Consider the following 25,126-nt stretch of genomic DNA (forward strand, 5'->3'; position numbering starts at 1 on the left):
AGGTGCCAAGAAACCACACAGCCATCATTATTTTACGAGATTTTAATGACAAACTCATTAGGGATTTAAATGTATCAATCAAATAATTGAAAAGCTGATTTCAGAATTGTGATACAGTAAGAGCATTAGATATTCAAGAATTGTATAATTGCAATTATGGCAAAACCTCAGATAAGAATATATACTTGAAACTCAGTTATGCAATTTCCTTAATAGAACATAACAATTGATAGTCTCACCCCACATAAAGCACCAGGAATTGATGGAATAAAATTATAAAATGTATAAAAATATATAGCTCCTCATATCCTAAACCTGTGAAAGATGCTGAAAAAACTTAATAGATTTCCAGTTATAACTAACATAGGTAACATTTTAATGTTCCAAAACCTGCAAGAGTCAGGCATGTAGCTAGTAACTATAGACCTATATTTCCTGTTGCAACTGGAGTTGAAATTTTATACAAAATCCTAATTAATAGGCTAGAGGATTTGAAAATCAAGCTGGCAGACCAACTGATCTGTTTTAATCAACAAAATGTAATAAAAAGCAGACATGATTCACCTCATCTTATAAGAGTATTGTTGAACATTCTGAGAATATGTCAGATTAATAATTACACAATAACTGGTCATTAATATTCCAAAACAAACCCACTGATTGGGCTGACCAATCAGTGTGCCTGTTGTAAATCCTAGCATATACCAATGAAAAATGGTCCGATCACCCAGACATTTTTCCATTGCTATATACTGTAACTTTTATTTATTAAAAAAAAAAAAAAAAAAAATGTAATCCGGACTCCAGACATAGAAGAGAGACAGGATGGAGAAAATACTAGGAAAATCAGGTATGTTATTCAAAACTACGTACATGATTTTCCTTGTATTTCCTCCATAAGGAGACCTTCTTTTCTCCGTTGCTTTCTTTACAAACCACTGATGTACTGGGTATGCGTGGAAGCACAAGTCCCATATACATGCTCAGTTCATCAAAAAAGCAACAGGATATATACCAGCCTTGGAAAGACGGCATAGTGTCGGTATACAAAGACTTCCCCCGGGATTCATGAAGCTCGGCGCAAGGCCGGTGTAAGGCTTGCGCCGGCAGTGCAGTGTATAATCGGCGTAGCAGCGCCATATGCATAGTAATGAGTGCGCGCCGCAACCACAGACACGTGCAGAGGGCACGTGAGTGAGCCCAGGTAGGATGCGCCCGTAGGCGTGGCCAAGCCGGCAGGCGATGAGCAACCTAAAGTGCTGACTTCCACAGGCCGCCTGCAATAGTAACCGCACCTGCCAGGGTCCATGGATAATGAAACGTACGCAGAGTATGCAACATAGTACCCGTTCACACAAAACGGAGAACCAAACATTAACCCACGAAGTCCAAATTGTACCTGTCCAAGGAACAAAGGATACACATAATACCGTGTCCATCACGCAATGCACTGTCAGTGGGCATACCCAGTGAAGGTGTACCGCAGCATGTCAGCGCGCTGCACCTACACAGAAGTAGCCACATGGGCATGGTCACCAGCAGTAGTGAGAGTACACAGCCGGGTAGCCATGTCGATATAACAACAAGAAGGAAACCAGATACCCTAAACACAGACAAACATGTGGATAGCAACATGTACTACACCCAGCAACGTGCCCATCGCATACACATAGGACGGCGTATGCCTAAGCGTAATATCCAGAAGCAGAACCCATGCATGCAAATGTAATACACAACAGCCCCGTCATAGCATGTAACCCGCACCCATGTACGACTGTGCACCCAACCCAGCTAGCAGCCTTGCGCAGCTGCACACCTACACACAATGGGTATACCTGAAATGTAGTAAGAAGTATTGTCCTAGGCAGTGCCACGCGGGCAAATATGTACCCCACATGTTAACATCCCACCTCAGGTACAGATATCCAAATGGCTGCATGTGAATGTGTCGGCAGAATGTGTACATCCCGCATGTGGTATGGACCTGTCGAAACCCCATAGGCGTGCACACACCATGGTGCCCATAACTGTACACATCTGGACAAGGCAGTATGTTCAGCCACCGTACTGATGATTAGCTATGCAGACATGTCAAACACAACACATATGGTGGAACATCTGCCCACCAAGCAGGACACCCCAACAGGGTGCCACATGCACAGAAGGTGAAGGTGGGACATCACACGTTGAGAATAGCGTTGCCGGATGGCCAAACACCCACGGCCAATGCAAAGGATGTAATAACATGTATATGCCTGATGAATGGGTATGTCATAGCATGGGAATAGGCCAAGCTATCCAACATAATAGCCATGCGTACCAGATACAAACTGCCAGTAACACGCAGTAGTAATGCAGGAAGGCATACACGACTGTGGGAATAGCACAGGACATATGGCATGTGCCAAGTGTTGACGCATGACACAAATGTCCAGGATGGGGCTCCCTGCAAAGAGGAACATGTGCCAACCCAACCCCCCACAGATGTACCGGCAGTGGAAACACATCACAAACACACACCAACACTACCGTCCATCCCACGATAGCAACGGAGGCTGGTCAAAGACCACCATGACGCATGCACAAACAGGGACACGTGTAACCGTTGCCCTAACAACCCCCCACAGGCCAACGAATAATAGTATGGACATATGCATGTAATGCTGTGAAGGATGTGTGGTAGTCCTCAGTATCACAGAAGTAGGTACACAGATACACTGTAATCAACCGTGACGTATGTGCACTGTACACAGCATACCTGCAGGTAATACATAGTTCAATCATGTGCCACAGAAATATACACATACGAATGAGGATAGGGGATAGACAAGTGTGAATGGGACAAACTATGAACATAGGTTCATAGGTCCATAGGTACATAGTAGGCTATCTGCCCAAGGGCAGCTATAACCCTAGCCCATAGTTATGTTGCCTTTGCCAACCCTCCAGTCCGAAGATAACAATGCCTATTATATTGCTGTACCTCTGTCAAGCAGTGACAATGAAGTAATCCCTGGGGTATATCTGCAATCCCCCATCCATTGGTCAAGATCCCCCTTGAACAAGGCCAGTGAGGCGCTCTGCCTCACATGTACTGGGATGTTGTTCCACAGCATAGTGAGTGTCTGGGTGATGAATCTGTCCCTCCAACACATTCTATTAATGACCGTGTCAAGGTTCACGTCACCTGCCCCTGTGGTTCTGAGGGATGTAGATACATTAGGTGAAGCATAGTCATCAAATATGAGTCGACATGGCCTTGTATGTCAGGCACAGGTCACCACTGAGCAAGTGGTATGTGACTGAATGGAGCAGGAGTCCTGTCAGTCGGGCAGCATAACACAAATTCCTGACACCCTGCATCCGTTTGACGATGAACCTATGGGGCCTTCCCAGCTGCTGCAGGTGTCGGGTCAGATACCTTCCGAATGGGGCAATGTACTCAATCATAGGTCTAATGAGTGATGAGTACAAGGAGACGATGACCTCCCCTGATCTAGATGTGAATCCCTGCACCATCAGGTGTGCAATGTAGAAGGTCTACCTAACTATGTTAGCAACGTGTGTGTCGAACGAATGGTGACTGACAACCTGGGTCCCCAGATCCCTGGTAACTCCCTCTGTGCTCAGTGGATTGCCACCTATATGGCAGCTAGGGGTAACCATGCTCTTCCCAAAGGGTATGACTATGCATTTCCCGGCATTTAGCTGTAGGCCATGTCCCTGGCACCAGATATCCATATCTGTGAGGCCCTTCTGAAGGATATCTGTGTCAGATGTCCATCCCACTATGGCACCCAGTTCGCAGTCATCTGCAAACATTGTCAGCCATAACCCCCCTGTGATTGCTTGTACTTTGGAAATGTAGATGCAGAAAAAGAGTGGACCCAGGACTGAGCCCCGTGGGACACCGCCTGTGACCGTCTGTGAGTCTGACATGGTGCCAGCAACAATGACCATGTGGGTTGTGTCACCTAGCCAGTTTGCAACCCATCCTGCGATGTACGGGTTCACATCCAAGCCGATGGGTTTATCAATGATACCTGAGGGGGGTATTGTGTTGAAGGCCTTTGCCAGGTCGAGGTAGGCTGTATGGACTGCCCGACCCTCATCAATGGCCTCGGTGACTGTTCATAAAATGTCAACCAAGTTTTAAACGCATGATCTGCCTTTGACCAAGCCAAACTGGGTTGGATGCAAAGTATGCAAGTCCCCTATGTCGTCATCTATGAGTTCCATTATGATCCTTCCCCATGGCTTTGCAGATAAGGCTTGTCAAGCTAATGGGACGGTAATTACCAGGGTCAGTGGAGGCACTGCCCCTGTGAAGTGGGACTACAGTCGCCGTGTGCCACAACTTGGGTACGTTACCTGAGGTGAGGCTAAGATTAAACAGCTGTCCTAACTGTGGGTCTAATTCCTCAATGAGTTTGTGGAGTACACAGCCGGGACACCATCTGGTCCCATGGATGCTGTGTTCACTGCCTTGGGGAGAGCATGTCCCACCTGTGCGTTACAGAAGTTTCAGGGGCCACAATCCTCTGGTACAGACATCTCTCCATGTGGGGGGGGGGGTGTTTGCACCGAACCTGTCAGCCAGTATGTTGGCAATGTGTGTATGTTCAGTAAACTTCACATCATCCTGAACCCAGTCCGAGCATATCTGGGAGTGTCCTCCCAGGTGTCCAACATAGCTAAAGAAGGCCGTATGATTGTCTGTCGAGTCCTTGGTGATATATCTGTCGGATTTGCCTGGATGATGTCATGAGAGCTTGTAGTTCTTCACATATAATGAGCAAGGGTGTCATACCTTACAAGGATTCTGCTCTGTCTTGTAGTAGCTACCTCCTTTCATTGTAGAGCTTGTGTATGGCTGGGGTACACCAGACTGGATGCTTGGCATTGGTACAAAGACTCACAGTTGTGTAAGGGATTGCCTGATCCATGCAGTCCTGTAGGTGCTGGTAGAAGGCATATGTAAGTGATTCAGTGGCTTGAGTAATGTTTACCACTGGCTCAGGGGCCTTAAAGGAGACCACACTAGTGTTTAGAAGTGTGAAGTCGGCTTTTGAGAAAGCCATATGTATGTGGGCACCACCCACAGCATTGTATGCCAATAGCAGAAGCTATTGTCCAAATAACATATTTATCATTTTTATTATTAAATTATTCATTATTATTCATTTAGTTATTGTTTTAGCTACTTACACTTGAAAATGCCCGGTAAGACCGGGCGAAAGTGCTCGTGATCTACTTGTTTTGGTGGTGTTATTTTGACAATAAAGTGGCGATTCTTTCCTATTGGGACTTTTGAGGATGATTTAAAGCAGTTGCTAACCTGCATCTTTGGATGTACACCATTTGGTTTCAGTTTTGAAAAACCTGGTTTTCCTAGCATTACATAATATGGGTAGTCAAACAGACATCCACGATTTGGGAACATACAGCAGCAGTCAAAACCACTGGCCAGATGGACACAGTCCAACAAGTTCTACACTTTACATATGCACATTGGTGTCCATTGTAGGACCCCAAAAACTGATCCGTACGCAATATCATCCAGCTGCTACCGTTCCACCCAGAAGAAGCGACAGCCGTGACTACGGCACAGCTAGACATATGCACCACCAGCGTGTTTAAGGTTGATGACAAGTGTCCATGAAATGTGGGACATATGAACGGAAATCCCCAGATTGTCGAGTCCATAGAAGTGCGTCCACATCCCAGTCCCGCACACATGAAGGATGTGTAATGGGTACCGTCGAGGGTTGCAGCCATGGGATTGTGGGTATGCAGAAATGGGGCTCGGTGTTGTTTGGCAGATAATCCGTTGTCCTGCCCCGTGGGAGGGATGTGGGTGTAGCACATGCCTTACTCCCCACTAATAATGCAAAGCATCCACGGGATAATGCTAAATGCAGGTGTGAAATGTGTACAGCCCTATACCAGTGTCCAGTAGGCAATTCCCATGGATGGACAAGCGTACGACCAAGATGGCACCCATAACTGCAAACCTGGTGGAATTACACAGCTGCAGTAAGGCATAACACAGGAAATACAGATAGGGACGACAGTAGACACTCCCCATACAAAGTTAGACCGCCGTGCGAATACCGGCGTACACAGCACTCAGTCTGCCAGCACCAAAATGGGTATCACTCGATGCCATACTGCGGAACAAATGGGTGACCTGTGGAACACATACTAATGGCACACCAACAACGTCAACTAGGAAGGTCAGTCAAAACCACTGGCCAGATGGACACAGTCCAACAAGTTCTACACTTTACATATGCACATTGGTGTCCATTGTAGGACCCAAAAATTGATCCGTATGGAATATCATACAGCTGTTATCGTTCTACCAGAAGAAGTGACAGCCGTGACTACGGCACAGCTAGACATATGCACCACCAGCGTGTTTAATGTTGATGACAAGTGTCCATGAAATGCAGGACATATGAACAGAAATCCCCAGAGTTCCGAGTCCATAGAAGTGTGTCCACATCCCAGTCCCGCACACATGAAGGATGTGTAATGGGTACCGTCGAGTGTTGCAGCCATGGGATCCTGGGTATGCAGAAATGGGGCTCGGTGTTGTTTGGCAGATAATCCATTGTCCCGCCCCGTGGGAGGGATGTGGGTGTAGCACATGCCTTACTCCCCACTAATAATGCAAAGCATCCACCGGATAATGCTAAATGCAGGTGTGAAATGTGTACAGCCCTATACCAGTGTCCAGTAGGCAATTCCCATGGATGGACAAGCGTACGACCAAGATGGCACCCATAACTGCAAACCTGGTGGAATTACACAGCTGCAGTAAGGCATAACACAGGAAATACAGATAGGGACTACAGTAGACACTCCCCATACAAAGTCAGACTGCCGTGCGAATACCGGCGTACACAGCACTCAATCTGCCAGCAAGAAAATGGGGATCACTCGCTTCCATACTGCGGAACAAATGGGTGACCTGTGGAACACATACTAATGGCACACCAACAACGTCACCTAGGAAGGTCATAAGATGGTTAAACTATGGCGTTCCCACTTATAAAGAACATCCTTCAATGAATTCATAGGATCTACATGTTATGGTGGTGTTATTTTGACAATACAGTGGCGGATATTTCCTATTGTGACTTTTGAGGATTATTTAAAGCAGTCGCTAACCTGCATCTTTGGATGTACACCATTTGGTTTCAGTTTTGAAAAACCTGGATTTCGTAGCACTACATAATATGGGTAGTCAAACAGACATCCACGATTGGGGAATATACAGCAGCAGTCAAAACCACTGGCCAGATGGACACAGTCCAACAAGTTCTACACTTTACATATGCACATTGGTGTCCATTGTAGGACCCCAAAAATTGATCCGTATGCCACAGCTACCAGCTGTGATCGAGCGACCTAGAAGGAGTGAACAGCCGTGACTATGGCACAGCTAGACATATGCACCACCAGAATGTTTAAGGTTGATGACAAGTGTCCATGAAATGCAGGACATATGAACAGAAATCCCCAGATTGTCGAGTCCATAGAAGTGCGTCCACATCCCAGTCCCGCACACATGAAGGATGTGTAATGGGTACCGTCGAGGGTTGCAGCCATGGGATCCTGGGTATGCAGAAATGGGGCTCGGTGTTGTTTGGCAGATAATCCGTTGTCCCGCCCCGTGGGAGGGATGTGGGTATAGCACATGCCTTACTCCCAACTAATAATGCAAATCATCCACCGGAGAATGCTAAATGCAGGTGTGAAATGTGTACAGCCCTATACCAGTGTCGAGTAGACAATTCCCATGGATGGACAAGCGTACGACCAAGATGGCACCCATAACTGCAAACCTGGTGGAATTACACAGCTGCAGTAAGGCATAACACAGGAAATACAGATAGGGACTACAGTAGACACTCCCCATACAAAGTCAGACCGCCGAATATACCGGCGTACACAGCACTCAATCTGCCAGCACCAAAATGGGGATCACTCGCTTCCATACTGTGGAACAAATGGGCGACCTGTGGAAAACAAACTAATGGCACACCAACAACGTCAACTAGGAAGGTCATAGGATGGTTAAACTATGGCATTCCCACTTATAAAGAACATCCTTCAATGAATTAATAGGATCTACATGTTTTGGTGGTGTTATTTTGACAATACAGTGGCGGATATTTCCTATTGGGACTTCTGAGGATTAGTTAAAGCAGTTGCTAACCTGCATCATTAGATTTACACCATTTGGGTTCATTTTAGAAAAACCTGGTTTTCGTAGCACTACATAATATGGGTAGTCAAACAGACATCCGCGATTGGGGAACATACAGCAGCAGTCAAAACCACTGGCCAGATGGACACAGTCCAACAAGTTCTACACTTTACATATGCACATTGGTGTCCATTGTAGGACCCAAAAATTGATCTGTACGGAATACCATCCAGCTGCTATCGTACTACCAGAAGAAGCGACAGCCGTGACTACGGCACAGCTAGACATATGCACCACCAGCGTGTTTAAGGTTGATGACAAGTGTCCATGAAATGCAGGACATATGAACAGAAATCCCCAGATTGACGAGTCCATAGAGGTGCGTCCACATCCCAGTCCCGCACACCTGAAGGATGTGCAATGGGTACCATCGAGGGTTGCAGCCATGGGATCCTGGGCATGCAGAAATGGGGCTCGGTGTTGTTTGGCAGATAATCCATTGTCCCGCCCCGTGGGAGAGATGTGGGTATAGCACATGCCTTACTCCCCACTAATAATGCAAAGCATCCACCAGACAATGCTAAATGCAGGTGTGAAATGTGTACAGCCCTATACCAGTGTCCATTAGACAATTCCCATGGATGGACAAGCGTACGACCAAGATGGCACCCATAACTGCAAACCCGGTGGAATTACACAGCTGCAGTAAGGCATAACACAGGAAATACAGATAGGGACTGCAGTAGACACTCCCCATACAAAGGCAGACCACCGTGCGAATACCGGCGTACACAGCACTCAATCTGCCAGCAACAAAATGGGGATTACTCGCTGCCATACTGCGGAACAAATGGGCGACCTGTGGAACACATACTAATGGCACACCAACAACGTCAACTCGGAAGGTCATAGGATGGTTAAACTATAGCGTTCCCACTTATAAAGAACATCCTTCAATGAATTAATAGGATCTACATGTTTTGGTTGTGTTATTTTGACAATACAGTGGCGGATATTTCCTATTGGGACTTCGGAGGATTAGTTAAAGCAGTTGCTAACCTGCATCATTGGATTTATACCATTTGGGTTCATTCTAGAAAAACCTGGTTTTCGTAGCGCTACATAATATGGGTAGTCAAACAGACATCCGCGATTGGGGAACATACAGCAGCAGTCAAAACCACTGGCCAGATGGACACAGTCCAACAAGTTCTACACTTTACATATGCACATTGGTGTCCATTGTAGGACCCCAAAAATTGATCTGTACGCAATATCTACCAGCTGCGATCGATCGACCCAGAAGAACTGACAGCCGTGACTACGGCACAGCTAGACATATGCACCACCAGCGTGTTTAAGGTTGATGACAAGTGTCCATGAAATGCAGGACATATGAACAGAAATCCCCAGATTGTCGAGTGCATAGAAGTGCGTCCACATCCCAGTCCCGCACATGAAGGATGTGTAATGGGTACCGTCGAGGGTTGCAGCCATGGGATCCTGGGTATGCAGAAATGGGGCTCGGTGTTGTTTGGCAGATAATCCGTTGTCCCGCCCGTGGAGGGTTGTGGGTATAGCACATGCCTTACTCCCCACTAATAATGCAAAGCATCCACTGGATAATGCTAAATGCAGGTGTGAAATGTGTACAGCCCTATACCAGTGTCCAGTAGGCAATTCCCATGGATGGACAAGTGTACGACCAAGATGGCACCCATAACTGCAAACCTGGTGGAATTACACAGCTGCAGTAAGGCATAACACAGGAAATACAGATAGGGACTACAGTAGACACTCCCCATACAAAGTCAGACCGCCGTGCGAATACCGGCGTACACAGCACTCAATCTGCCAGCACCAAAATGGGGATCACTCGCTGCCATACTGCGGAACAAATGGGCGACCTGTGGAACACATACTAATGGCACACCAACAACGTCAACTAGGAAGGTCATAGGATGGTTAAACTATGGCGTTCCCACTTATAAAGAACATCCTTCAATGAATTAATAGGATCTACATGTTATGGTGGTGTTATTTTGACAATACAGTGGCGGATATTTCCTATTGTGACTTCTGAGGATTATTTAAAGCAGTTGCTAACCTGCATCGTACACCATTTGGTTTCAGTTTTGAAAAACCTGGTTTTCGTAGCACTACATAATATGGGTAGTCAAACAGACATCCGCGATTGGGGAACATACAGCAGCAGTCAAAACCACTGGCCAGATGGACACAGTCCAACAAGTTCTACACTTTACATATGCACATTGGTGTCCATTGTAGGACCCCAAAAATTGATCCGTACGCAATATCTACCAGCTGCGACTGAGCGACCCTGAAGGAGTAACAGCCGTGACTACTGCACAGCTAGACATATGCACCACCAGCATGTTTAAGGTTGATGGCAAGTGTTCATGAAATGCAGGACATATGAACAGAAATCCCCAGATGGTCGAGTCCATAGAAGTGCGTCCACATCCCAGTCCCGCACATATGAAGGATGTGTAATGGGTACCGTCGAGGGTTGCAGCCATGGGATCCTGGGTATGCAAAAATGGGGCTTGGTGTTGTTTGGCAGATAATCCGTTGTCCCACCCCGTGGGAGGGATGTGGGTATAGCACATGCCTTACTCCCCACTAATAATGCAAAGCATCCACCGGATAATGCTAAATGCAGGTGTGAAATGTGTACAGCCCTATACCAGTGTCCAGTAGGCAATTCCCTTGGATGGACAAGCGTACGACCAAGATGGCACCCATAAGTGCAAACCTGGTGGAATTACACAGCTGCAGTAAGGCATAACACAGGAAATACAGATAGGGACTACAGTAGACACTCCCCATACAAAGTCAGACCGCCGTGCGAATACCGGCGTACAGCACTCAATCTGCCAGCACCAAAATGGGGATCACTCGCTTCCATACTGCGGAACAAATGGGCGACCTGTGGAACACATACCAATGGCACACTAACAACTTCAGCTAGGAAGGTCATAGGATGGTTAAACTATGGCGTTCCCACTTATAAAGAACATCCTTCAGTGAATTAATAGGATTAATGTCAATTGACCATGGAATACACCTAATCAACATCAAAGAACCGCTGGCACCTTATGGCACACAATCCAAAACACACGTAAGTAGATGAAACAGTCAACGTAGACATTGTCCAGGACAGTGCCCAAATGGTATACAAAGGTTCCTTCATAGACAAGTAAGCGCTTTCACCCGTAGCCTCGTCAGACTTACACATAACATAAAAGCATCCAGGCTTTAAATATCCCTCCTTACACTTTCATTGGTCAATTTCTCAGCAAACAATGAACAATTAACCACAGCATATAAAGCACAGACGCAATGTTAACTACACACACATATATTAACATCTCCAAAAACATCCTATTAAAACATGTATTATATGATATTGTACTATGCCTAATACTCATCAATCAAAGATCTAACAATATATATAGAAGATATGTATATCATATCAATGTAATACAGTGGTAAACAACTGAAAGAGTGGACTAATGTGTGTTAACTGTATATCTGTACCTAAACTACATTCCTGTTACGTGGGTTTAAGCCACCTGCTTCTCAAAAGAGGCTTCATCAGTGTTTCATCAGTCAGCCCTGGTGTGTGGTCAACTCTCCACCTAATAATCCATCTCAATCCGCATTCTAAAGCATAGTTGATGAGGTCCCCCCTCTGGTATTATAACCTAGCCTTTGTAAAACACTGAATGTAAACGTATGCCTTGTGATGTGCTCATAGCCGTAGGCATCGCCAATCCTGCGGCTGCCTAGGGCGCACTAGTAGGGCCACCTGTCTAGTAGGTATGTCATGTAGGTACACCAGGATGGGGGCACCATGTGTTGTTGTGGTGGGCGCCATGGAGCCCTATAGCCTAGGGCAGTGGTCGATCTAAGGCCGCTGCCGTAGGAGGGGTAGTACGGTCTGCAGGTATGTGCAGAAGTGCACATGAAACAGCGGTCTACAAGGATTACCCATAGTGGCGACACCTGCACAGATGGCTATAGCGGGACACACACACGACCATGCATACAGCACAGTTAGACATACACACACCATAAACAGGCAATTATACACAAGGTTTATGGCGTGTACGGGTACAGTGTCAGTACAGCAAGGATAGCTGCCTGCCACGATATCCAGCAGATGTCTCTAGGATGTTCTGGAATACGGACGTTGCATGGACAATGAGTGGATATGCATCGTACCACAGTTCTATGTGTCAGCCGTGCAAATATGCGATACATGGGACAGACAGCTGTCCATGCAAGAGCAGCGCTATGGGCACAACATAGGTATGTAGATATACAACGAGAGAGATACAGACGGACACATATGGCAAGGCCGTGAGTGTAACGTACACAGCACCACCCCACCACACCACAGCAGGGTGCACGTGGAGAACACGCTACGGAGGTCGCCAACCACAGCAGGCACACAGGCAGTCCACGAGCTGCGTCTCACCATCCACAAACACAGGGATGGCGGCAGGATATAAGTGTTCTGCGGAAACTCTAAAGCCATACCCTATGAACCCATGCGGCTGGGAGCATAGACACACACACACCTGGCAGGCATGGTGATTGACCACACCCCCACATACCCAACCGCACAACAGTATGACACAGGTATGGAACACGCTACGTGGACCACCGAACACAGCACCGTCAGAGGCACACGTCCAGGTGGGTGACAACATCCGTAAAGGAATAGCCGCCGATAGCCAAGGTATGTGTTGCCAAGCGTCTAAAATAACTACACTCTACTAGGGCAGCTGTGAACACACACACCCCACACACACACACGGGGAAGGGCCGGGAGTCGAACCTACACCTACTAAAATGAACTCACTACAGCATGGTGCATTTACAGAATGCGCTACCGAGATTACTGAGCACAGCGCTGTCAGAGGCATACTTCTAGGTGGGTGACATCATCCATAAGGGAATAGCTGACAATAGCCAAGGTATGTGTTGCGAAGCATCTAAAAGCATGTTCATCTGCAGAGGCAGCTGGAAACACACACACACACACACACCTCACACACACGCGGGGAAGGGCCGGGAGTTGAACCTACGCCTACCTACATGAACTCACTACAGCATGATGCATTTACAGAACGCGCTACCGAGATTATTGAGCACAGCGCTGTCAGAGGCATACTTCTAGCTGGGTGACATCATCCATAAGGGAATAGCTGACAATAGCCAAGGTATGTGTTGCGAAGCGTCTAAAAGCATGTTCATCTGCAGAGGCAGCTGGAAACACACACACACACACACACACACACACACACCTCACACGGGGAAAGGCCGGGAGTCGAACTTACGCCTACCTACATGAACTCATTACAGCATGATGCATTTACAGAACGCGCTACCGAGATTACTGAGCACAGTGCTGTCAGAGGCATACTTCTAGGCGGGTGACATCATCCGTAAGGGAATAGCTGACAATAGCCAAGGTATGTGTTGCGAAGCATCTAAAAGCATGTTCATCTGCAGAGGCAGCTGGAAACACACACACACACACACACGGGTAAGGGCCGGGAGTCGAACCTACACCTACCTACATGAACTCACTACAGCATGCTGCATTTACAGAACGCGCTACCGAGATTACTGAGCACAGCGCTGTCAGAGGCATACTTCTAGGCGGGTGACATCATCCGTAAGGGAATAGCTGACAATAGCCAAGGTATGTGTTGCGAAGTGTCTAAAAGCATGTTCATCTGCAGAGGCAGCTGGAAACACACACACACACACACACACCTCGAAGGGCCGTGAGTCGAACCTACGCCTACCTACATGAACTCACTACAGCATGATGCATTTACAGAATGTGCTACCGAGATTACTGAGCACAGCGCTGTCAGAGGCATACTTCTAGGCGGGTGACATCATCCGTAAGGGAATAGCTGACAATAGCCAAGGTATGTGTTGCGTAGCGTCTAAAAGCATGTTCATCTGTAGAGGCAGCTGGAAACACACACACACACACACACACACACACACTCGGGGAAGGGCCGGGAGTCGAACCTACACCTACCTACATGAACTCACTACAGCATGATGCATTTACAGAACGCGCTACTGAGATTACTGAACACAGCGCTGTCAGAGGCATACTTCTAGGCGGGTGACATCATCCGTAAGGGAATAGCTGACAATAGCCAAGGTATGTGTTGCGAAGCGTCTAAAAGCATGTTCCTCTGCAGAGGCAGCTGGAAACACACACACACACACACACGGGGAAGGGCCGGGAGTCGAACCTACACCTACCTACATGAACTCACTACAGCATGATGCATTTACAGAACGCGCTACCGAGATTACTGAACACAGCGCTGTCAGAGGCATACTTCTAGGCGGGTGACATCATCCGTAAGGGAATAGTTGACAATAGCCAAGGTATGTGTTGCGAAGCGTCTAAAAGCATGTTCCTCTGCAGAGGCAGCTGGAAACACACACACACACACACACGGGAAGGGCCGGGAGTCGAACCTACACCTACCTACATGAACTCACTACAGCATGATGCATTTACAGAATGCACTACCGAGATTACTGAGCACAGCACTGTCAGGAGGCATACCCCTAGGTGGGTGGTATCATCTGCAGAGGCAAGGCAGCCGATAGGGAATGAAGACAGAGTGCACAGTCACACAGCATGTTACCATCCCAAGGTGGGCGTACAGTAACACGGTAGTGCTGCAGTCGGGAATACCAACTAACTACGGAGCAGTACATCACGACATGGATACGGGATGCACCACATACAGTATACCCTATGAGAGGGCATCCTGCGTGCAGGATATAGGCAGACATTGTGGCATAACAACCACATATGAGTCACCTGGATGGTCACCATGGCTATGCAGGATGTCATTGGCCATGGCTACACACCTAGTAGCAGACATCAGTGCCGACTGTAGTGTGTACCCCTGAATGGTGTACTGGCCATGCCCTCACACCTAGCGGTTGCGAAGGGGAGACAGACATGCTCATTGGGTATCAACGCAGATGGGCGCAGTGTGCACTGTACTGTGTCCATCTACACAGCTGCTTACTGGGCATGCTCAGACACTTAGAATCTGCACTGTGCAGACATGCATACACATGGGGCGACATCATGGGAGGCAGAATGTGGACCGTCGTGTGTGTCCACCCACACAACAGCAACCCGGCCATGCCACAGATGTAGCGGTTGCGAAGGGGAAACAGGCATGCACACGGGGTATCAACGCAGACGGGCGCGGTGTGCACTGTACTGTGTGTCCATCTACACAGCTGCTTACTGGGAATGCTCAGACACTTAGAATCTGCACAGTGCAGACATGCATACACATGGGGCGACATCATGGGAGGTAGAATGTGAACCATTGTGTGTGTCCACCCACACAACAGCAACTCGGCCATGCCACAGACGTGGCGGTTGCGAAGGGGAAACAGGCATGCACACGGGGTATCAACGCAGACGGGCGCGGTGTGCACTGTACTGTGTGTCCATCTACACAGCTGCTTACTGGGCTTGCTCAGACACTTAGAATCTGCACAGTGCAGACATGCATACACATGGGGCGGAATCATGGGAGGCAGAATGTGGACCGTCATGTGTGTCCACCCACACAACAGCAACCCGGCCATGCCACAGACGTGGCGGTTGTGAAGGGGAAACAGGCATGCACACGGGGTATCAACGCAGACGGGCGTGGTGTGCACTGTACTGTGTGTCCATCTACACAGCTGCTTACTGGGCATGCTCAGACACTTAGAATCTGCACAGTGCAGACATGCATACACATGGGGCGGAATCATGGGAGGCAGAATGTGGACCGTCGTGTGTGTCCACCCACACAACAGCAACCCGGCCATGCCACAGATGTGGCGGTTGCGAAGGGGAAACAGGCATGCACACGGGGTATCAACGCAGACGGGTGCGGTGTGCACTGTACTGTGTGTCCATCTACACAGCTGCTTACTGGGCATGCTCAGACACTTAGAATCGGCACAGTGCAGACATGCATACACATGGGGCGGAATCATGGGAGGCAAAATGTGGACCGTCGTGTGTGTCCACCCACACAACAGCAACCCGGCCATGCCACAGACGTGGCGGTTGCGAAGGGGAAACAGACATGCACATGGGGTATCAACGCAGACGGGCGTGGTGTGCACTGTACTGTGTGTCCATCTACACAGCTGCTTACTGGGCATGCTCAGACACTTAGAATCTGCACAGTGCAGACATGCATACACATGGGGCGGAATTATGGGAGGCAGAATGTGGACCGTCGTGTGTGTCCACCCACACAACAGCAACCCGGCCATGCCAAAGACGTGGCGGTTGCGAAGGGGAAACAGGCATGCACACGGGGTATCAACGCAGACGGGCGCGGTGTGCACTGTACTGTGTGTCCATCTACACAGCTGCTTACTGGGCATGCTCAGACACTTAGAATCTGCACAGTGCAGACATGCATACACATGGGGCGAAATCATGGGAGGCAGAATGTGGACCGTCGTGTGTGTCCACCCACACAACAGCAACCCGGCCATGCTCACACACGTAGTATGTGCTATGCGCCATCCGGCATGCAGACGGAGTGCACACACTGCAAGTCACGGCCAGGTAAACCCGTACACACGCACAGGGTGGACACACATGCAGTCACACGTACACACACAGATGACAGCACAGGCGTCACGGGTGCAGGCTGAACATGTACACACTGCAGTGAACACTGTAGCTGCCATGCCAGCACCATGTCATCGGTGCAGCAGTATGCCTCACGGTCCAGCAACAGCATGTGACATATGTCCACAAGACTATGTGGTGGTGTACGTCCTTCGTGCAGAGTACACATGTAGTATCAATGATCCCACAGGTGTGATGTAGTCCACCCATACCGGTATACACGGACAGGCATGCTCCACACATACCACGGGCCTGACACAGATATGACACATGACTGCAGCTGTACCACAGTGAAACAATGTCCGGATATGTCACATATGTGATTTCCTGGCTGTGTGCATGGACTGCACGCAGGACACATACGAAGCCTGTGATGTACCACATGCATAACACAGGCGTATGCGGTAATACACACACGAAGGGAAGGCGGACACATGTCTGTGGTATGCACCCCCTACAGGGTGCAGCGGTGTTCACTGGGACACATACCCTTGTACAGTTTGCCTGTGACAGCTGTGATACCATACCACAGTCCATGTTCCATGTATGTCGACACACATGTCAAAATGTAGCAATGCATACACACATGGCAACAGGGGATACATGTGACATGTGTACTGTGCATGGTGCAGCCGTGCATGAGAGGTGTCCGGTGTCCGTAACACAGTTGCAACCCCCTACCACATGCATACCCATCATGGGGGCCATCATATGGTGGCATAGTAACAGCACGCATGGCAGTCTGTGTGTACACCATGTGTTTAAACACCTGTCCACATGCATGTGTGCAGGTGCTGGTCACAGGTGTGTCACACACCATCCTACCCTGCCATGTGCATACAGTCTGCTATGTCGCCTTTACATGACAGCGTTGCCATAATGCATACCCATCGGCCATGCGTCATTGACCATATGTCACATGGCCACTGTAACCCCTACCACCTCCCAAGTGCAAATATTGGCACAGCTGCCAGATACAGTGGTAGTATGCAGGATGCACTACATACCGCTGCATGCCTGCACATATCCCATATAGCGGGTGTGGCATTCCTAGCACCAACATGTGTGCAGGAATGTGTGCCCATGTATGCCACAGATCGGGGGGACTATGTGCCACGTGCCACACATCACTGTACACCATGGTAGAGATCTGTACCTACCTCAGTGTGGGGTGCATCGATGTGGATGGTGCAGTACATGCAACATGTCATCCCTCCATGTAGACATGTGTGGTCACCACCATGTCAGTGTGTCAACATATGTGTATGTCTGCTGCCTGTTGTGAGGGTGTATGCAGATATAGTGTTGTGACTGGACACTGACCACACAGGGTGACCATCCCGTACTGGTGCTGCATTGTACAGCCCTGTCAATGCCATACCTGTGAGCCTTACTGGCCACCTGTGCAAGACCACCCCCTGTGACATGGCGCGTGGGTGCATTGTCTTGTGAGGGTGCTGACCACACAGACAGGTGTCCCCATCTGCACACAATGGTGTGTGTGCCATAGAGGTGTACGCACCGCAATTGCGGACATATTCCTGTACCGGTACAGCATCCGACTGCTGCACACCGTGCACCACAGCTGACAGGTGACACCTGCGGTCAGTAGCCAGCACACTGCGTACGACACCTGCAGAATGTCACCATACCTGTACTGTGTCATGCCATGTATGTGATGTCTCTGTCCACCGTAGCCTGTGGCACCGACCACAGGCGTCAGGTGCAGTATATGTGTGGACATGTGCATCATGTACCGTGTAAGCAACGTTACACTGTATCTGGCTCTGTGCTCCGCAGGTTTATGTGTATAACCTCTCTTCTTGCAATCCCGACTGTCTGTTCTCTATATCACAAAAGCTCTGCACCTGCTCCCATAGTATTCCTACATAGGTAAAGTACATGTATACTAAATGGAGTACTACACTGGCCTAGAATCCTCTTGTGTACCCACTTCCCTATAGGTGCCTTCTGACCCGGTTACACAGCAAATGCATTCACGTTCTCTGGCATGTCGAAGGGTCAATTGCCAGCAACCTCTCCTGTTCAGATGGTGAATCTGGGCATCCTGGGCACTGTTACAGGTGCCTCATGGACAAGCCGCACCTCCCCCAATGAACATAATACATGTGACAGATGCAACTATATAGCCAGACAGGGGGCTGTGCTCTCTCAAACCATGACTGGCAAGACCAAGCGGGAGGGGAAGGACACCATGCACACCACAAACCCAGTGTCACATGTGACTATCGCAAATGCTAATCAAACACATGAACACACTAAGACATACCTGGAGGCACTGTTAAAACATGTCATGAACCTAACGAGCCCTCTGAAGCAGACACACAAGCAACTGCCTCCACAAGACATAGGACATGCAACACAGAGTTCTCAACATCAGTGTGCTAAACAGTCAGAGCCCCAAAGGCAACACACACAATGCCAGACACACTTGTAATGGGTGACGCCACTGTCAGACACACCGACGTCCCACCCACCAGACTGAACATGGGAATGATCACAGTAGGCTGCCTGTCGGGCACTGGAATCCGCCACATAACACACGCACTCAGGTCACTCTGCAGCATGTACAGGTATGACATGGTCATTGCCCATGCTGGTGTCAACGACTGGAGACATACCACCCTGGGATACATTAAAGGAAACATAGAGGGCCACTCAGATTGTGTAGCCCAGGCCAGCATGTCCCTGACCCTGGGCAGTATCCCACCCTCATCAAGTATGATGCCACTATACTGGCTCCAAGTGGTCACCCTTGATAATGTGCCTGGTTACCGGTGTCAGTCTGAGGGGATCCAGATTCCTCATACCTGGGATGACATGCTTGGCACGCCACGCCCCTTCACAAGGTATGGCTCGCACCTGTCGCCCCTGGTCTTCAAGGGTTTGGCTAAGGCACCTGCCACCCCCACAGTGCCCACTGCAGGCAAGGCTGGAATGATAAACCTACCACCCTACACTACAAACCTGGAGAACAGACAGGGTAATACTGCTCAGTGCCAGTGGTCTACGCCCAAACTGCACACCCTCAAATGCCCTATGGAGGACATCGATGTCAGTGCTTTAACTGAAACATTGATCAGGGCTGCTGACAGCACCCCAGCACTATCGGGTCATACCCCATATCACGCGTTCAGGACCATAACCCGGACCTAACACAGAAGGAGGGGGAGTCTCCATTTCCATGAAGGATACACACACCTCCAGATTGGCAGAAATGCACATAGCAGTGGGGAATATCCAGGTGCAATTAACCATGGGTAGGACTGCCCTACAGTTTTTTGCATGCTACAGACCACCCTCCCAAACCCAGGATACCTGCACAGCCTTCCTGAAGACACTGGTGAGTATGAATGCTCTCACAACACCGTCATATTGGGTGACATCAACCACCCATACATAGACCGGGAACATTACCCAGGACACAACACCCTACACCAAAGGTTCCAGGTGTTCATACACCTGAATGCTGTGGAACAGCCATGCACCATACCCACAAGGGGGGGAACTATACTAGTTCTGATCATCACACATGGTGACGACATGCTCCACACAGGATGTACATCCCTCAGTGGTGAGGTCAGACCATATAGTGAACTCACTGGAGATCCGCATCCTGCACCCAACACCGGCATGGGAGATCACAGTGAAGACCTCTCCACAGTGAACCACACACGTCATACGACTGGTGTGGTACCCTACAAGGCCTCCATGCCAGTGGTAAACACAGGCCACACTGATGAAACCCTTACAAATGCCTTCTATGAGCACCCCCAAGAATGTCTGCACCAAGCGATCCTGATAACATCAGGACCTTGTCCACCGAAGGCAGGCACATGGTCTGGTGGACCCCAGCCATTGACAAACCGTACAACAAGAGGTGAGAGCTAATACATGACAGAGCAATATCAGTACCAGGGAAGGCATCACTGATTAATACCGGCGTTAACATACGATCACTCATACAATCATCCAAGGCCGCCTGTGCGACTGGTACTGCAAAGGACACATAAGACAACCATAAGGCCTTCCTTAGCTATGGTAGGAACATGGGTGGAAGCACACAGTTATGCCCGGAATTACTCCAGAATGGTACAATGATCACTGTACCCACAGACATTGTCAACAAACCAGCGGACATGTTCCATGCATACATCTACCCCCCCCCAAGAGGGGACGTATCCATCCCACCAGAGTCTAGCCTCCCAAACATCCCGTATGCCCATGAGAGAGCTGATATCTGTTAAGCAGTGAACACAGCATCAATGGGACCAGATGGTGTCCCCGGCTGTGTGCTACACAACCTTATTGAGGCCCTCACCCCGCACATAAGGCTGTTGTTTCATCTTAGCCTTACTACGGGCTACGTCCCCGATGGATGGCATACGGCAACTGTGGTCCCACTACACCAAGGTAGTGCTCTTATGGACTCTATACATCCCTGCCCTATCAGCTTGACAAGCCTTGTCTGCAAAGCTGTGGGGAGGTCCATACTGGAGCCCATAAATAAAGACATTGGTGTACAGCAAATACCGGAACATGCCCACATCGGCTTAGTCAAGGGCAGATCCTGCCTCCCAAACCTGGTCGACCTGTTTGGTGGAGTCACTAAGGCCATTGATGGGGGTACGTCGGTTTGCACAGACTACCATGACCTGTCGGGAGCGTTCAAACCACACTCCACGTGGGCATCATAGAAAGGCTCACCAGTGTAGATGTAGAGACATATGTCACACGATGGTTTGCCAACTGGATGGAGGTCAAACCCCACAGGGTTTGTGTTCCTGGTGCCATGTCAGACTCCAAGCTGGTCCCAAGTGGTGGCCCACAGGGCTCAGTCCTGGGCCCCCTCCTGTTTGGCATTCAACTTTCCAATGTGCATGCAAACATAGGGGGATTGTGGCAGACAAGGTATGCAGATGACTGCACACCGGCCACCATACTCAACACCCCATCAGACACGGACATCCACCTGGGGTCTCATAGAAATGGATAACTGGTGCCAGAGCCATGGCCTGATGCTACATGCCAGGGAAGGTATAGACCTACCCTTTGGGAAAGACATGTTCACCCCGAATTACCATATAGGTGGTAATCCATTAAACATGGTGGACGTGATCAGGGAAATGGGTACCAAACCTGTGGGTAACCTCTCTCGACACTCACATTGCCAATGTGGTTGGGAAGACATTCCACTGTGCCCACCTGGTCATGAAGGGATTCACATCCACATCAGGGGAGGTCATTGTACCCCTGTACTCTTCACACATCAGACCAATGATTGCGTACAACGCCACATTTGGAATGTACCTAACCTGACACCTGCAGCACTCGGAAGGACCTCAAACATTCCACAACACAGGGATAAAGGTGCTGAGACATACGTCACACGCTGCCCGACTGAGGGGACTCCAGCTGTATACCTTCTCAGCCCGTCTGCTCTGAGGTGATCTGTGCCTGACATACACGGCCATGTCCGACCTGGGTGACATGGACATGTTCCACCTCCTAGGCTCCAAACAAACACGGGCACAGAAGCAACTGACAGAAACCTCAACACAGGCATAAATAGGACGTGCTGGAGGGACAGGGTCATCGCCCAGAGACCCCCTACAACATGGAAAAGATTCCCAGCCCATGTGAAGCAGAGCCCCTGACTGACTCTGTCCAAGAGTAATCCTGACGTGTGGATGTGTGATCGTAGGTATGCGCCAGGCATCATCTCTGTGTCACTGCTGGACAGAGGGACAGCGGACCGATGGATGTAGTATCCTCATCCTAAGGGGTGGTGAAAGCCACACACACTCTGGCTAGGCTTACACATGCCGTAGGGCACATAGCCTGGTATGTACCTATGCACCTATGTACCTATGTAGGAGTCCATGCAGGTTGCGGGTACCTGTGGTATGCTGATATTGCCAGATGTGCCTGTGGGTAACCCACAGCTACACGTGGGGGACTGATAACAGTGCTCCCAGTAGGCACATGCAAGTACACCATATTAGGCATACAGGTTAACAGAACCAACATGGTGCTACACATGTAACCGTCACGCATACCGTGTACACAGCTCAATGTATGCTGCACCTGCACTACATGGTATGTCTGCTGCATGATGTCAGTACACAACCCATGTCACATACGCACCTGTCACCTGTCATACACAACCACTGCAACATACACATCACGCACTATGCGGACACAGGTATCACATACACCTCTAACTATCTTGTCCACCCTGTGCATCAGAATATATTTGCATAACCGTGCACCGATGGTGTGGATGACAGTGCTGCGGCAGAGGCTTCATCATATGCACAGGGTGATATGTGTGCCAGGGGCATAGGCTGTACCAATGGATGACATCATGTGTGTGTGTAAGGGCCGGTGCATTTACTGGGCATGACTGTGCAGAATGCATGTGGATGTGGTGGAGCCCTACAGTTGTGTCTGCTGTGTGTGGGTATGTGTGTACACAGTTCAGCCATCTGTGATGCCTACATGGGGTATACTTGGCAGCCCCAGACTGTACAGTGCAGGTTGTACGGCTCACTTTGTCCACCTGCGGCCACGTGACCCGTGCCTGCCTGGGGTCGCACGGGCACTACCGGGTGGAGGTATGGAGTGGCCACTCTCCAATGACACATGTCCGCTGCAACAGTGTCCACGCTGGGGCCAACCAGGGCCACGTCCACGTGGCCTGCTGTGTCCTGGTGTGGTTGGTGTAGCACCAGCTGCACTGCTGCTGCTACCGGCACTGTGTGAGTGGGCATGAGAGGTGGCATGCACACGTCGACCTGCACTAGGTGGTGTTGCTGGCCTACGGCCACATGTCCTACGCCTCACCCCTACCAGGTGTTCCAGCACAGACAGCTCACGCTCGCGGATTGACATGCCTCGGTCGAGGATTCCAACCATCTCACCTAATCGCCTATCCAGAACATCGGCAAGCTGGTGTTGAGCATTCGCCAATGACTGGATGTTCTCATTTAGGGAACGGATTGCGGCCATCTGCAGCCTCTGCCCTTCTTGGTTCTGCCGTTCAGCACGTGCCTGTGCCGCCATTACAGTCTGGAACATGCGTCTGGTGATACCAGCTGCTGCACCCTGTACGGCAGGTGCATGTCTACCAGAGCTCCTCCTACGAGCAGCACCAGCCACATGCCTGTGTGGCACATCACCAGTCATTACACTGGCAACATGGTGTGTACCCGCACCTTCTGTAGCCACCACACATTCCTGCTCAATGCCAACAGACGCTGACTGTCCTTCCTCTATGGGCAACGGTGATGTGGTATGTGTCGGCATCTGAACCGTGTGCGGAGATGAAGGGGACATAGGTGGGATGTTAATCAATGGCACATCTTCTGCCAGTGACGACCCTGCCTGTGCCTCATGCATATGGTCATCACCGCTAGTATCTGTGGGGACATTAGCATCAGATGGACCGCAGGAGGGGAACGCACCTACACCACCTGTGAATACAAAGACATACTGTAAGATACATTACACACACGCAGACACACACGCAGACACACACACACACACACACACACACACAGACACACACACACACACACACACACACACACAGACACACACACACACACACACACACAGGCACACACATGCAGAGACACACACACGCTGACACACACACACATGCAGACACATCATGCATGTGATATTGCAGATGGCATGCAGCATTCCCACACCACAGCTCAGTGAATGCAGGCCAGACATTAATAGTGGTAGTATGCATACTGCCCTGGGGTGCACACTACATCAAGCAGGTGTCATTTCAGTAGGCATGCAGTACACACATTCATGGTAGTTTGCATGCATCACCGTGATACACCGTGTGGCCACAGGCGGGTTAACAGTACACATGGCTGGTGTCACTTTGTCATGTACTCCGCCAACATGTGCGATAACATGTGGACATGTGACAATGGTGTCCCACCACATGCACCACATCAAACTGGACATCACAGTGCAGTGTTATGTGTACAGGCTATAGATAGAATGCATGTGTAACAAGGATGTCAGTGCAGGTGTGGTTGGTGTGAGCTGTGTACATAGCTATACAGTGGGGAGTACAGGCACTGTGCCACTGCATGGCAGCAAGACACAGGTATGTTTCTGTGCGA

The sequence above is a fragment of the Protopterus annectens genome, chromosome 4.part1 (assembly GCF_019279795.1).
Source record: "Protopterus annectens isolate FY-2018-M chromosome 4.part1, PAN1.0, whole genome shotgun sequence".
Lineage (NCBI taxonomy): Eukaryota > Metazoa > Chordata > Ceratodontiformes > Protopteridae > Protopterus > Protopterus annectens.